The sequence below is a fragment of the Oncorhynchus nerka genome, linkage group LG19, assembly GCF_034236695.1.
Source record: "Oncorhynchus nerka isolate Pitt River linkage group LG19, Oner_Uvic_2.0, whole genome shotgun sequence".
NCBI classification, from domain to species: Eukaryota; Metazoa; Chordata; class Actinopteri; order Salmoniformes; family Salmonidae; genus Oncorhynchus; species Oncorhynchus nerka.
Window position 1 is genome coordinate 16,044,353 of NC_088414.1, and position 15,805 is coordinate 16,060,157.

The window sequence follows — 15,805 nt, forward strand, 5'->3', positions numbered from 1 at the left end:
TCAAACGAAGGCAAAATTGGTAAATACAATATAAAATTGTCACCACCTTGGATGGGGTTAGCAAGAAAACTCATATTATTTAGCTTAGTTGGCTAGTTTTGCACAATTAATCAAATTGCTAAAAGCTTCTTACCGTATATTGCATTGTTTACTGTTCATCAACATAGTGATGCACAATTAGATAGCTCCATGGCCTACTACTGTTCCAATTTTAAGCAATACTCTAGTTACACTATATATACAAAAGTATGTGAACACCCCTTCAAATTAGTATATTCGGCTATTTCAGCCACACTCGTTGCTGACAGGTGTATAAAATTGAGCACACCGCCATGCAATCTCCATAGACAAACTTTGGCGGTAGTGATGGCCTTACTGAAGAGCTCAATGACTTTCAACGTGACACCATCATAGGATACCACCTTTCCAACAAGTCAGTTCATCGAATTTCTGGCCTGCTAGAGCTACCCCGTAAGTGCTTTTATTGTGAAGTGAAAACTTCTAGGAACAACAATGTCTCAGCCACCAAGTTTTCGGCCACACAAGCTCACAGAATGGGATCGCTGAGTGCGTAGTGTGTAAAAACCTTCTGTCCTCGGTTGCAACACTCACTACTGAGTTCCAAACTGCCTCTGGAAACAACATCAGCACAAGAACTGTTCCTCGGGAGCTTCATGAAATGGGTTTCTATGGCCGAGTAGCCACACACAAGCCTAAGATCACCATGCGAAATGTCAGGCGACAGCTGGAGTGATGTGAAGCTCGCCGACATTGGACTCTGAAGCAGTGGAAACGTTCTCTGGGGTGATGAATCACACTTCACCATCTGGCAGTCCATGGAACGAATCTGGATTTGGCGGATGCCAGGAGAAAGCAACCTGCCCGAATGCGTAGTGCCAACTGAAACGTTTCGTGGAGGAGGAATAATGGTCTGGGGCTGTATTTCATGGTTCTGTCTGTAATTCTTGCCTCAATATATTTCATGATGTGTAACAACAATGTGCCAAGTCTTGATTTAGTGCGGTAAGCCGCCTCAATGTTTGCAGCCGTAGGTGATATCTTTCTACGAGCTGATATGTCATCAGTATTGTGGAATAATTATAACGTTACGGTATGATTTAAATTGAGAAATCTGATCTGAAAACCAGGCAGCCTTTATTTTGATGTTGTCAGTATTGACACTATGTCTCAACGATGCACTTGGAGAATGTTCTCTCTGGTGTTTTGGGAAACGCATGCTACATCTTTGACCATTGTAGGACAGATGCATCGTTAAAACACTCGTAAGCTTAAGTTCCTTAAGTTCCACTATTGCGGAACTGGGCTCTGGACTGTGTATGTAAATATCTTAAAATTTGTTTTCTAACACCCCCTCATGATCCGACTGAGCATTTCAAGGGCCAAAGGATGCTCAGGGAAATAATTATTACAAATATATTTTGAGTTCTTTTCATTAAATAAACACATACAGTGATTGATTAGACATACAGTGAGGATGATTTAAATTACAAAGACTGCATGGGGATTTATTTTACAATGAAAACTTCTTCTATAAAAATGAATAATACAAATGTGTCCCTCTGCTGCTAAATTAATATAGGGGAAACACTGGTATATATGTGTTACATTTACATTTAAGTCATTTAGCAGACGCTCTTATCCAGAGCGACTTACAAATTGGTGCGTTCACCTTAAGACATCCAGTGGAACAGCCACTTTACAATAGTGCATCTAAATCTTTTAAGGGGGGGTGAGAAGGATTACTTTATCCTATCCTAGGTATTCCTGAAAGAGGTGGGGTTTCAGGTGTCTCCGGAAGGTGGTGATTGACTCCGCTGTCCTGGCGTCGTGAGGAGTTTGTTCCACCATTGGGGGCCAGAGCAGCGAACAGTTTTGACTGGGCTGCGCGGGAACTGTACTTCCTCAGTGGTAGGGAGGCGAGCAGGCCAGAGGTGGATGAACGCAGTGCCCTTGTTTGGGTGTAGGGCCTGATCAGAGCCTGGAGGTACTGAGGTGCCGTTCCCCTCACAGCTCCGTAGGCAAGCACCATGGTCTTGTAGCGGATGCGAGCTTCAACTGGAAGCCAGTGGAGAGAGCGGAGGAGCGGGGTGACGTGAGAGAACTTGGGAAGGTTGAACACCAGACGGGCTGCGGCGTTCTGGATGAGTTGTAGGGGTTTAATGGCACAGGCAGGAGCCCAGCCAACAGCGAGTTGCAGTAATCCAGACGGGAGATGACAAGTGCCTGGATTAGGACCTGCGCTGCTTCCTGTGTGAGGCAGGGTCGTACTCTGCGGATGTTGTAGAGCATGAACCTACAAGAACGGGCCACCGCCTTGATGTTAGTTGAGAACGACAGGGTGTTGTCCAGGATCACGCCAAGGTTCTTAGCGCTCTGGGAGGAGGACACAATGGAGTTGTCAACCGTGATGGCGAGATCATGGAATGGGCAGTCCTTCCCGGGAGGAAGAGCAGCTCCGTCTTGCCGAGGTTCAGCTTGAGGTGGTGATCCGTCATCCACACTGATATGTCTGCCAGACATGCAGAGATGCGATTCGCCACCTGGTCATCAGAAGGGGAAAGGAGAAGATTAATTGTGTGTCGTCTGCATAGCAATGATAGGAGAGACCATGTGAGGTTATGACAGAGCCAAGTGACTTGGTGTATAGCGAGAATAGGAGAGGGCCTAGAACAGAGCCCTGGGGACGCCAGTGGTGAGAGCGCGTGGTGAGGAGACAGATTCTCGCCACGCCACCTGGTAGGAGCGACCTGTCAGGTAGGACGCAATCCAAGCGTGGGCCGCGCCGGAGATGCCCAACTCGGAGAGGGTGGAGAGGAGGATCTGATGGTTCACAGTATCGAAGGCAGCCGATAGGTCTAGAAGGATGAGAGCAGAGGAGAGAGAGTTAGCTTTAGCAGTGCGGAGGGCCTCCGTGATACAGAGAAGAGCAGTCTCAGTTGAATGACTAGTCTTGAAACCTGACTGATTTGGATCAAGAAGGTCATTCTGAGAGAGATAGCGGGAGAGCTGGCCAAGGACGGCACGTTCAAGAGTTTTGGAGAGAAAAGAAAGAAGGGATACTGGTCTGTAGTTGTTGACATCGGAGGGATCGAGTGTAGGTTTTTTCAGAAGGGGTGCAACTCTCGCTCTCTTGAAGACAGAAGGGACGTAGCCAGCGGTCAGGGATGAGTTGATGAGCAAGGTGAGGTAAGGGAGAAGGTCTCCGGAAATGGTCTGGAGAAGAGAGGAGGGAATAGGGTCAAGCGGGCAGGTTGTTGGGCGGCCGGCCGTCACAAGACGCGAGATTTCATCTGGAGAGAGAGGGGAGAAAGAGGTCAGAGCACAGGGTAGGGCAGTGTGAGCAGAACCAGCGGTGTCGTTTGACTTAGCAAACGAGGATCGGATGTCGTCGACCTTCTTTTCAAAATGGTTGACGAAGTCATCTGCAGAGAGGGAGGAGGGGGATGGGGGAGGAGGATTCAGGAGGGAGGAGAAGGTGGCAAAGAGCTTCCTAGGGTTAGAGGCAGATGCTTGGACTTTAGAGTGGTAGAAAGTGGCTTTAGCAGCAGAGACAGAAGAGGAAAATGTAGAGAGGAGGGAGTGAAAGGATGCCAGGTCCGCAGGGAGGCGAGTTTTCCTCCATTTCCGCTCGGCTGCCCGGAGCCCTGTTCTGTGAGCTCGCAATGAGTCGTCGAGCCACGGAGCAGGAGGGGAGGACCGAGCCGGCCTGGAGGATAGGGGACATAGAGAATCAAGGGATGCAGAAAGGGAGGAGAGGAGGGTTGAGGAGGCAGAATCAGGAGATAGGTTGGAGAAGGTTTGAGCAGAGGGAAGAGATGATAGGATGGAAGAGGAGAGAGTAGCGGGGGAGAGAGAGCGAAGATTGGGACGGCGCGATACCATCCGAGTAGGGGCAGTGTGGGAAGTGTTGGATGAGAGCAAGAGGGAAAAGGTGTGTCAAGTGTTAGTGTATGTGCCTATACATGCTGTGTTTAGAATACAGCAGCTGCCATCTGTCCCACTCTGCACTGGACAGTGTCTGTTAGACAGATGGCCCCACCCTGAACAGCTGAGTATGGAGACAGGGCAGGGCACCACTACTAAACACCAATACACCCTCGGCTGCCCACCCACCATACATTACCCCGGTGCAATCTCTAGTTCAATCATGTCAAACATGTCTCTCTTTTCTTCTCTGTCTCTCACTTACACAGTCTTTCAGTTCCTTAATCTAAATAGCTAGTTTTTTCCTCTGTATTTTATCTCAAATCAAGATGTGTACTGACATTACAGTTGCACCAAATGGTGAATAAATACTATGCCCATCTCCAACACTCTCCAACCATCATTAGAATCAGACAGGCTCTACATGTACCTTGGGATGTTTTCATTAAGAAATTGCTTCTCCATTTCTACACTGACCACAAGAGGGCATGACGCACCCAGGTATGACTGAATTGGAGAGAGGTTTGGAATTATAAATTATGGGTGCACTGACTGCTTGTATCAAACTTTGAAGTTATTGGCATTGTCCCAAACCAGAAACACATTCCATAAGCTGTTAATTCTCCCATCACTCATCTCTCTCTGCCAATCTAGAGCCTGGCACCACTCTCACTCTCAGTTTACTCAGTACTGATTAGCCTGCAGCCCGATACTACATATGCACCAAGGGCAAAATTGTGGTGTAGATATTGTGGGGGACGAACAGTAGAAGGGGGTCCTCCCCTGGAATTTCTTTTGACATTTGAAAACAATTCAACACAGTTTGACATGACTTGAGGGGTATTTTGAAAACGGTTTTCTGCTGAAAATATGCAGAATTCTTTGGTGTACAGTTGAAGTTGGAAGTTTACATACACTTCGGTTGGAGTCATAACTAGTTTTTCAACAACTCCACAAATTTCATGTTAACAAACTATAGTTTTGGCAAGTCGGGTAGGACTTGTAATTTTTCCAACAATTGTTTACAGACAGATTATTTCACTTACAATTCACTGAATCACAATTCCAGTGGGTCAGAAGTTTACATACACTAAGTTGACTGTGCCTTTAAACAGTTTGGAAAATTCCAGAAAATTATGTCATGGGTTTAGAAGCTTCTGATAGGCTAATTGACATACTTTGAGTCAACTGGAGGTGTGCCTGTGGATGGACTTCAAGGCCTACCTTCAAAGTCAGTGCCTCTTTGCTTGACATAATGGGAAAATCAAAAGAAATCAGACAAGACCTCATAAAAAAAAATGTAGAGCTCCACAAGTCTGGTTCATCCTTGGGAGCCATTTCCAAATGCCTGAAGGTACCACATTCATCTGTACAAAGAATAGTGTGCAAGTATAAACACCATGGGACCACGCTGCCTTCAATACTGCTCAGGAAGGAAACGTTCGGTCTCCTAGTGATGACTGTACTTTGGTGCGAAAAGTGCAAATCAATCCCAGAACAACAGCAAAGGACCTTGTGAAGATGCTGTAGGAAGAAACAGGTACAAAAGCATCTATATCCACAGTAAAACGAGTCCTATATCGACATAACCTGAAAGGCCGCTCAGCAAGGAAGAAGCCACTGCTCCAAAACCGCCATAAAAAAGCCAGACTACTGCACATGGGGACAAAGATCGTACTTTTTGGAGAAATGTCCTCTGGTCTGATGAAACAAAAATAGAACTGTTTGGCCATAATGAACATTGTTATGTTTGGAGGAAAAAGGGGGAGGCTTGCAAGCCGAAGAACACCATCCCAACCGTGAAGCACGGGGGTGGCAGTATCATGTTGTGGGGGTGCTTTCCTGCTGGAGGGACTGGGGCACTTCACAAAATAGATGGCATCATGAGGAATTGAAAATGATGTGGATGTATTGAAGCAACATCTCAAGACATCAGTCAGGAAGTTAAAGTTTGGTTGCAAATGGGTCTTCCAAATGGACAATGACCCCAAGCATACTTCCAAAGTTGTGGCAAAATGGCTTAAGGACAACAAAGTAAAGGTAGTGGCCATCACAAAGCCCTGACCTCAATCCTATAGAAATGTTGTAGGCAGAAATGAAAAAGTGTGCGCGAGGAAGGAGGCCTACAAACCTCCTCAGTTACACCAGCTCTGTCAGGAGGAATGGACCAAAATTCATCCAACTTATTGTGGGAAGCTTGTGGAAGGATACCCGAAAGGTTTGACCCAAGTTAAACAATTTATAGGCGACGCTACCAAATATTAATTGAGTGTATGTAAACTTTTGACCCACTGGGAATGTGATGACAGAAATAAAAGCTGAAGTAAATCATTCAATTCAATTCAATTCAAGGGCTTTATTGGCATGGGAAACATGTGTTAACATTGCCAAAGCAAGTGAGGTAGACAACATACAAAGTGAATATATAAGGTGAAAAACAACAAAAATGAACAGTAAACATTACACATACAGAAGTTTCAAAACAGTAAAGACATTACAAATGTCATATTATATATATATATATATATATATATATATATACACAATGTACAAATAGTTAAAGGACACAAGATCAAATAAATAAGCATAAATATGGGTTGTATTTACAATGGTGTTTGTTCTTCACTGGTTGCCCTTTTCTCGTGGCAACAGGTCACAAATCTTGCTGCTGTGATGGCACACTGTGGAATTTCACCCAGTAGATATGGGAGTTTTTCAAAATTGGATTTGTTTTCGAATTCTTTGTGGATCTGGGGGAAATATGTATCTCTAATATGGTCATACATTGGGCAGGAGGTTAGGAAGTGCAGCTCAGTTTCCACCTCATTTTGTGGGCAGTGAGCACATAGCCTGTCTTCTCTTGAGAGCCATGTCTGCCTACGGCGGCCTTTCTCAATAGCAAGGCTATGCTCACTGAGTCTGTACATAGTCAAAGCTTTCCTTAATTTTGGGTCAGTCACAGTGGTCAGGTATTCTGCCGCTGTGTACTCTCTGTGTAGGGCCAAATAGCATTCTAGTTTGCTCTGTTTTTTTGTTAATTCTTTCCAATGTGTTAAGTAATTATCTTTTTTTTTCTCATGATTTGGTTGGGTCTAATTGTGCTGTTGTCCTGGGGCTCTGTAGGGTGTGTTTGTGTTTGTGAACAGAGCCCCAGGACCAGCTTGCTTAGGGGGACTCTTCTCCAGGTTCATCTCTCTGTAGGTGATGGCTTTGTTATGGAAGGTTTGTGAATCACTTCCTTTTAGGTGGTTGTAGAATTTAATGGCTCTTTTCTGGATTTTGATAATTAGTGGGTATCGGCCTAATTCTGCTCTGCATGCATTATTTGGTGTTTTACGTTGTACACGGAGGATATTTTTGCAGAATTCTGCGTGCAGAGTCTCAATTTGGTGTTTGTCCCATTTTGTGAAGTCTTGGTTGGTGAGCGGACCCCAGACCTCACAACCATAAAGGGCAATGGGCTCTATGACTGATTTCAAGTATTTGTAGCCAAATCCTAATTGGTATGTTGAAATTTATGTTTCTTTTGATGGCATAGAATGCCCTTCTTGCCTTGTCTCTCAGATCGTTCACAGCTTTGTGGAAGTTACCTGTGGCACTGATGTTTAGGCCAAGGTATGTATAGTTTTTTGTGTGCTCTAGGGCAACAGTGTCTAGATGGAATTTGAATTTGTGGTCCTGGTGACTGGACCTTTTTTGGAACATCATTATTTTGGTCTTACTGAGATTTACTGTCAGCGCCCAGGTCTGACAGAATCTGTGCATAAGATCTAGGTGCTGCTGTAGGCCCTCCTTGGTTGGTGACAGAAGCACCAGATCATCAGCAAACAGCAGACATTTGACTTCGGATTCTAGCAGGGGGAGGCCGGGTGCTGCAGACTTTTCTAGTGCCCGCGCCAATTCGTTGATATATATGTTGAAGAGGGTGGGGCTTAAGCTGCATCCCTGTCTAACCCCACGACCCTGTGTGAAGAAATGTGTTTGTTTTTTGCCAATTTTAACCGCACACTTGTTGTTTGTGTACATGGATTTTATAATGTCATATGTTTTACCCCCAACACCACTTTCCATCAGTTTGTATAGCAGACCCTCATGCCAGATTGAGTCGAAGGCTTTTTTGAAATCAACAAAGCATGAGAAGACTTTGCCTTTGTTTTGGTTTGTTTGGTTGTCAATTAGGGTGTGCAGGGTGAATACATGGTCTGTTGTACAGTAATTTGGTAAAAAGCCAATTTGACATTTGCTCAGTACATTGTTTTCATTGAGGAAATGTACGAGTCTGCTGTTAATAATAATGCAGAGGATTTTCCCAAGGTTACTGTTGACACATATTCCACGGTAGTTATTGGGGTCAAATTTGTCTCCACTTTTGTGGATTGGGGTGATCAGTCCTTGGTTCCAAATATTGGGGAAGATGCCAGAGCTAAGTATGATGTTAAAGAGTTTTAGTATAGCCAATTGGAATTTGTTGTCTGTATATTTGATCATTTCATTGAGGATACCATCGACACCACAGGCCTTTTTGGGTTGGAGGGTTTTTATTTTGTCCTGTAACTCATTCAATGTAATTGGAGAATCCAGTGGGTTCTGGTAGTCTTTAATAGTTGATTCTAAGATCTGTATTTGATCATGTATATGTTTTTGCTCTTTATTCTTTGTTATAGAACCAAAAAGATTGGAGAAGTGGTTTACCCATACATCTCCATTTTGGATAGATAATTCTTCGTGTTGTTGTTTGTTTAGTGTTTTCCAATTTTCCCAGAAGTGGTTAGAGTCTATGGATTCTTCAATTACATTGAGCTGATTTCTGACATGCTGTTCCTTCTTTTTCCGTAGTGTATTTCTGTATTGTTTTAGTGATTCACCATAGTGAATTCTCTACTATTATTCTGACATTTCACATTCTTAAAATAAAGTGGTGATCCTAGGTCCAAACTGACCGAAGACAGAGAATTTTTACAAGGATTAAATGTCAGGAATTGTGAAAAACTGACTTTAAATGTATTTGGCTAAGGTGTATGTAAACATCCAACTTTAACTGTTTATGTACATCATGAATGGGACACAATTTTATACAAATAAAGGTGACCTGTTGCATGTAAAACGACATTACACCCACTTACTTGAGATTTGGAACATTTAACTTTACTTTCTGTACAATCAGATATGAAGTTAATAAATCAAATAAATAAATATAAGAGTGTCATGAATAAATACTTTTTAGTTAGAGAGATATTGAAAGAGTGAGAAATATGCTGTGGGACGAGTCAGCTCTTTTCTGCCTGGAGGCTAAATATTTCAAATTCAAAGAAAAACCAACGAATTGATGTAGCCTATACAACTCAGACCGTAATAAACTTGAATGTTATATTTTTTGATGTATGAACTAGGGTTCAAGAATTTAATTGACATAAGTGTTACACAATAGCCTACAGCACCCGACGTCACAGGAAGGCCAAAAAGATCATCAACCACCCGAGCCACGGCCTGTTCACTCCGTTATCATCAAGAAGGCGAGTTCAGTACAAGTGCATCAAAGCTGGGACTGAGACACTGAAAAACAGCTTCTATCTCAAGACCGTTAAGACTTTTAAATAGCCATCTCTAGCCGGCTACCACCCGGTTACTCAACCCTGCACCTTAGAGGCTGCTGCCCTATATACATAGACATGGAATCACTGGCCACTTTAATAATGGAACACTAGTCATAATATTTCCATACTGCTTTACTCATATCACATTCAGGAGAAGACCCAGATGCAGACAGTGTCGAAGTAACAAAAGTTTATTACTAGAACAGGGGGCAGGCAAAATGACAATTCAAGGGCAGGCAGAGGTCAGTAATCCAGATCAGAGTCCATAAGGTACAGAACGGCAGACAGGCTCAGGATCAGGGCAGGCAGAATGGTCAAAACCGGGAAAACTAGAAAAAGACAGGAACTCTGCCCAGAAGGCCAGCAGAGCAGGCCACCGGAGTCGCCTCTTCACTGTTGACTTTGAGACTGGTGTTTTGCGGCTTCTATTTAATGAATCTGCGAGTTGAGGACTTGTGAGGTATCTGTTTCTCAAACTAGACACTTGAATGGACTTGTCGTCTTGCTCAGTTGTGCACCGGGGCCTCCCACTCCTCTTTCTATTCTTGTTAGAGCCAGTTTGTGCTGTTCTGTGAAGGGAGTAGTACACAGCGTTGTATGATATCATCAGTTTCTTGGCAATTTCTCGCATGGAGTAGCCTTCATTTCTCAGAACAAGAATAGACTGACGAGTTTCAGAAGAAAGTTCTTTGTGGCTGGCCATTTTTACCCTGTAATCAAACCCACAAATGCTGATGCTCCAGATACTCAACTAGTCTAAAGAAGGCCAGTTTTATTGCTTCTTTAATAAGCAGAACAGTTTTCAGCTGTGCTAACATAATTACAAATGGAGTGATGGTTGCTGATAATGGGCCTCTGTACGCCTATTGTAACGAGTGTGCTGAGAATCGGGAAAGAAGTTCAGAGAGTGAGTGTTTCAATAAATAAAAGCAACAATAAACACGAAGCACAAACAACGCACCGACATGAAAACCGAGTCAATAACACCTGCGGAAAGAACCAAGGGGAGTGACAAATATAGGGAAGATAATCAAGGAAGTGATGGAGTCCAGGTGAATGTCATGAGGCGCAGGTGTGCGAGACGATGGTGACCGGTGTGCGGGATAATGACCTAGAGGCTGGAGAGGGATTATGTGTGGCACCTATGTAGATATTCCATAAAAAATCAGCTGTTTCCAGCTACAATAGTCATTTACAACATTAACAATGTATACACTGCATTTCTGACCAATTTGATGTTATTGTAATGGAAAAAAAATTAAATTTTCTTTCAAAAACAAGGACATTTCTAATGACCCCAAACTTTTGAACATTTAACATTACATTTAAGTCATTTAGCAGACGCTCTTATCCAGAGCGACTTACAAATTGGTGCGTTCACCTTAAGACATCCAGTGGAATAGCCACTTTACAATAGTGCATCTAAATCTTTTAAGGGGGGGGGGGGGTGAGAAGGATTACTTTATCCTATCCTAGGTATTCCTTAAAGAGGTGGGGTTTCAGGTGTCTCCGGAAGGTGGTGATTGACTCCGCTGTCCTGGCGTCGTGAGGGAGTTTGTTCCACCATTGGGGGGCCAGAGCAGCGAACAGTTTTGACTGGGCTGAGCGGGAACTGTACTTCCTCAGTGGTAGGGAGGCGAGCAGGCCAGAGGTGGATGAACGCAGTGCCCTTGTTTGGGTGTAGGGCCTGATCAGAGCCTGGAGGTACTGAGGTGCCGTTCCCCTCGCAGCTCCGTAGGCAAGCACCATGGTCGTGTAGCGGATGCGAGCTTCAACTGGAAGCCAGTGGAGAGAGCGGAGGAGCGGGGTGACGTGAGAGAACTTGGGAAGGTTGAACACCAGACGGGCTGCGGCGTTCTGGATGAGTTGTAGGGGTTTAATGGCACAGGCAGGGAGCCCAGCCAACAGCGAGTTGCAGTAATCCAGACGGGAGATGACAAGTGCCTGGATTAGGACCTGCGCCGCTTCCTGTGTGAGGCAGGGTCGTACTCTGCGGATGTTGTAGAGCATGAACCTACAGGAACGGGCCACCGCCTTGATGTTAGTTGAGAACGACAGGGTGTTGTCCAGGATCACGCCAAGGTTCTTAGCGCTCTGGGAGGAGGACACAATGGAGTTGTCAACCGTGATGGCGAGATCATGGAACGGGCAGTCCTTCCCCGGGAGGAAGAGCAGCTCCGTCTTGCCGAGGTTCAGCTTGAGGTGGTGATCCGTCATCCACACTGATATGTCTGCCAGACATGCAGAGATGCGATTCGCCACCTGGTCATCAGAAGGGGGAAAGACCGGCAGTGTATATGTTTCTTAATTCCATTCTTTTACTTTTAGATTTGTGTGTATTGTTGTGAATTGTTAGATACTACTGTATTGTTGGAGCTAGTAACATGAAGCAATTCGCTACACCAGGAATGACATCTGCTTAATATGTGTACAGTATGTGACCAATACAATTTGATTTATAATACCCTGAGCACTCACATCTGCATTTGAATCACTTGTGTTTGAAGAGTCAATCCGATAATGAAACGAAACCTAGAGAGGCGTAGACAGGAATGTAAACAAGACTAACATCATTTCCTAAATACCTGTTCAACACATTACATTTCTGGCTATAACATCCCATAACTTTGCAACCTGTTGAATTGACCCATGGTTCTTCAGAAGGCACACCTCCCAGGTGAGCAAGATACTATACAATACACTCTAAGCATATGATGTAAGTATGACCTACAGCAATTTAGAGAGAAAGAGGGAGAGAGAGGTGTGCTGTCCAATGTCTAGAGCAGGGCAGGGAGAGGAGTGAGACCGTGTGAGGGACTTCATTCTTGAGCACTGCCGTTGAACTTGACAATAAAAAGCATAACGTTCTCAGATAAGCTTTTCCTGTTCTGATTTAACAGATTCATGGACTGTGAGAAGAGTTTCTCAACATCCACAGATATGGTGGGGAGCCACAAATAAAGAGAAGCAATGCGGGCCCTTGTTTGTAGCCTGTCTTTCAGCTCCTGCCCACCAGTCCACTGCTCTCACCTGTCTGGCATCAGTTTTGTTTATTGACATGTAGTTGTGCCACTCCTCTTCAGAAACCTCACTCAAAGCAGGGATGATGCGCACATAGTCCTTCCTCTCTTTCCTGGACCCTTCCACTCATATTGGATTGAATATATAAAGAGAGCTAGTCTCTGGTGCCTTTCCATCACAGCCTGCAGTTTAATGGCACATTCTCCATGGCAGCCTTAAAGAGCTCTGCACACACATCTCTCTCTTGCTCTGGAAGTTCCTCCAGCTGAGTGGTGGTGCCAGTCATCTGCCTCTGCCTTGCTGCCATACTCCAAGACATGTGTAGGTTCTGCAACTGGTCTGAACCCAGATGAAAGCCACCAATAGGAAGCTCAGAGAGATAGAGAACCCTGTGCAGTTCTTCGAAAGGTCCGTCTACAGCAACAGGTATGGACGAACCAGACATTTCACCAGGAGAGTCATGTCTTCTTTAATATGATACGAAGGATAGGGTTTAGAATTCTATAACCATGAAAAGAATTCTCCCCTTCAAAAGAATTGCTGTAAGTATGTGTTAGTATCTGTACAGCTTCCACAAGTGCCTCTAAGCACACCCCTCTCATTTGTCCTATGTTGTTGTTCTGTCTGTGTCCAGATACGTCTTTGCAGCGAACCTGTATGAGAATGAGAGTCTGAACGAGTCAGAGTGGTCTATCTACCAGGACTGGCACGGCTGGCTCCACAAACAGTTTTTTTGAAATGCATCGAGCTGGACGGCATCATCTACCTTCAAGCCGCACCAGAGGTCAGCAACTAACTTAACCTTGATACATGTTCGTTAGAAACCTATCGTAGCAAAACATATCAGTTGCATTGTAGTAGATTATATAATGTAGCCTATTGGCTTTTTACTAGTACTGCCATAACACCTTATGAAAAAAAGAAAAATGTACATTTTACATTAATGTGCACTCATACCTGTGTAGTAACACTGCATTTAAAATGGTACTTCTCGTGTGTTTGTGTGTAGAGGTGCATGGAGAGGCTACATCTGAGAGGCAGAGAGGAGGAGCAGGGCATTCCTCTGGAGTACCTGGAGAAACTCCACTTCAAACACGAGAGCTTGCTGCAGCACAAAACCATGCGGCGAGAGAGGGAGGAAGGAAGTGTTGATGGGATTGTGAACGAGGAAGGGAGTGTTAAGGAAGGGAGTAGGTTGAGGTACGGACGTGCGTGTGTGTGGGAGCATTAAATAAAAAGCTTACATTTTGACATTTCTATACTACTAACATGTTTTAGAGATGTATGAGACAGGAAACAGGCTTGTTTCTCAGGTCTATTTTGAGCTGTGAATTTCCTTACAGAGATGGAAATGTACTTGAAATAACAAGGAAACAACCAGTAAATAGCCTGACCTGAGAAAATATGTTTATTGCATAAGCATTATGTGTGTGCGTGCATTTGCGTTGTTGAAGTCACTAACCGTATGTCTCTATTCCCTCCTGGTCCTTACCCACAGCATGATATAGGAGTATCTGATTGACACACCCATTCTGACGCTGGATATCAACAACATTTTTAAATGGGACAAGGTCAAGGGTGCTGACATGGTGGAAAGGTAAGAAGTTGTGTCAAACCCATTTGTTTTAAACAATGTCTTTAAATGGAAATTGGTTATTATTTTTAATGAAGCAGTGTCTTTCAGAAATAGAAAGATGTGACTATATTTAGCTGTTATTTTGTTAAGGTGATTTATGAAAACATACTGTTTGGAGGACACCGGTAGTAGTGAAAAACATCCTGTTATCACTGAGTACAGTCCAGGTTATTAGTAGAGGGATGTTGATAAAGACACACACACACACACGCATGTTTCACTTATGGAAATGAGGCCTGAAGAGCTACTAATGTAGCTGTTTCACGTTGAAGGTAAACACCAATGCTTTGCCTGATATCATAAAGCCAATTAGTAAAACACACACACCTATTGCTTCCTGTCCAGTTGAAGCACTGTCATCCTTTGGCACGTCCAAGCTTAGCTCCACATTGGGTCCACATCAAACACTTGCACTGACCTGACAAACCATTTACACTGACACTAATATCCATATTCATTATGTGCTAACAGCTTGTTATGTGGTTTTCTTCCAGGTCAAAGAGTTTCTCAGTACCTTGTAAACACCAGCAGATGACCATCATAGCCTGCTCTGGATGTCAGCCAGCAGTGAGGACAGATGTGGAACTTGTTTTGAAATGAATGATGTCAATTCTTTTTAATATTATATTTAAAACATTTGAAATGTATCGACCTGCATGGGTACCTGCATGGGTAAACACAATATGATACGTTTGTATAGCTTGGTTTCACCTTCATATACTGTCTGTTTTATTTATCAATTTTAATGAGAAAAAAACTGAATGTGTTTCTTTATTAGAAATCATTTGTGCTGTTTTATAAACGTGTAAAATAATAAAGGGCTACCAGTATAAAGGAACCTAAGGAAGTTTTCTGTGATTTTTGAGCAAACAGAAATTCCCGTAGGTCTCTGAGAAGTTTACCTGAAGTGCTGTGAACAGCATATGCCCATAAAATGGAGCTAGGCCTACTCAACTACATGTCTAGATGACCGGTCTGAGCCCTATGGTCTGAGCAAGGCGCTGGCTGGGCAGTCCACAATCCAGATTTTCATGCAAAATATTAATATTTTCCCACCAGTGGTGTTTCCACCAAACTGACTTGTTGCAGTATAAAAATCAGTGCGTGATGAGGTAGTGCACAATAAAATGTACTTTTTCGCTTAAGTTTTCATGTGCTGAATAGTTTTGTCCCAAAAACGGTCGGTATTGTTGAATGAAAAGCATTTAAAATTATTAGTTAGCAAATGGGCCTACTCTGGCCTTGGCACATGCTCTCTATAGCCAACAACTCGCAGATACAATGCGGGTAGCATTTTCATTTGAATGAAAAGTATTTTAATAAACATGAAAAGGTGAATGTAAGAAGTGCTCATCATTTCAAATAGGTTACATTATTAAACAACATATAAACACTCGAAATAGGTCAGGAGCCAGACATAGAGCCTAATAAGGAATACAAATGTATTATTTAGGCTATATTATTTATATTATTTCAAGGCTATAGCCTACAAATAAATACATTGTGAAGCATTTGCGAGTGCGACACTAGGCTGGTAGGGACATAAAGCCTCGGCATTTAAACAAAATGTTGTTGTATTAAATAATTCTAGTCTATAAATACCGCATAT

General features: G+C 43.5%; 1 pseudogene; it reads left to right on the forward strand.

Annotated features, from left to right (window-relative positions):
* Nucleotides 1-12,188: 12,188 nt before the first annotated feature.
* Nucleotides 12,189-15,039, forward strand: LOC115146898 (deoxycytidine kinase-like; annotated as a pseudogene).
* The last annotated feature ends 766 nt before the right edge of the window (nt 15,040-15,805 follow it).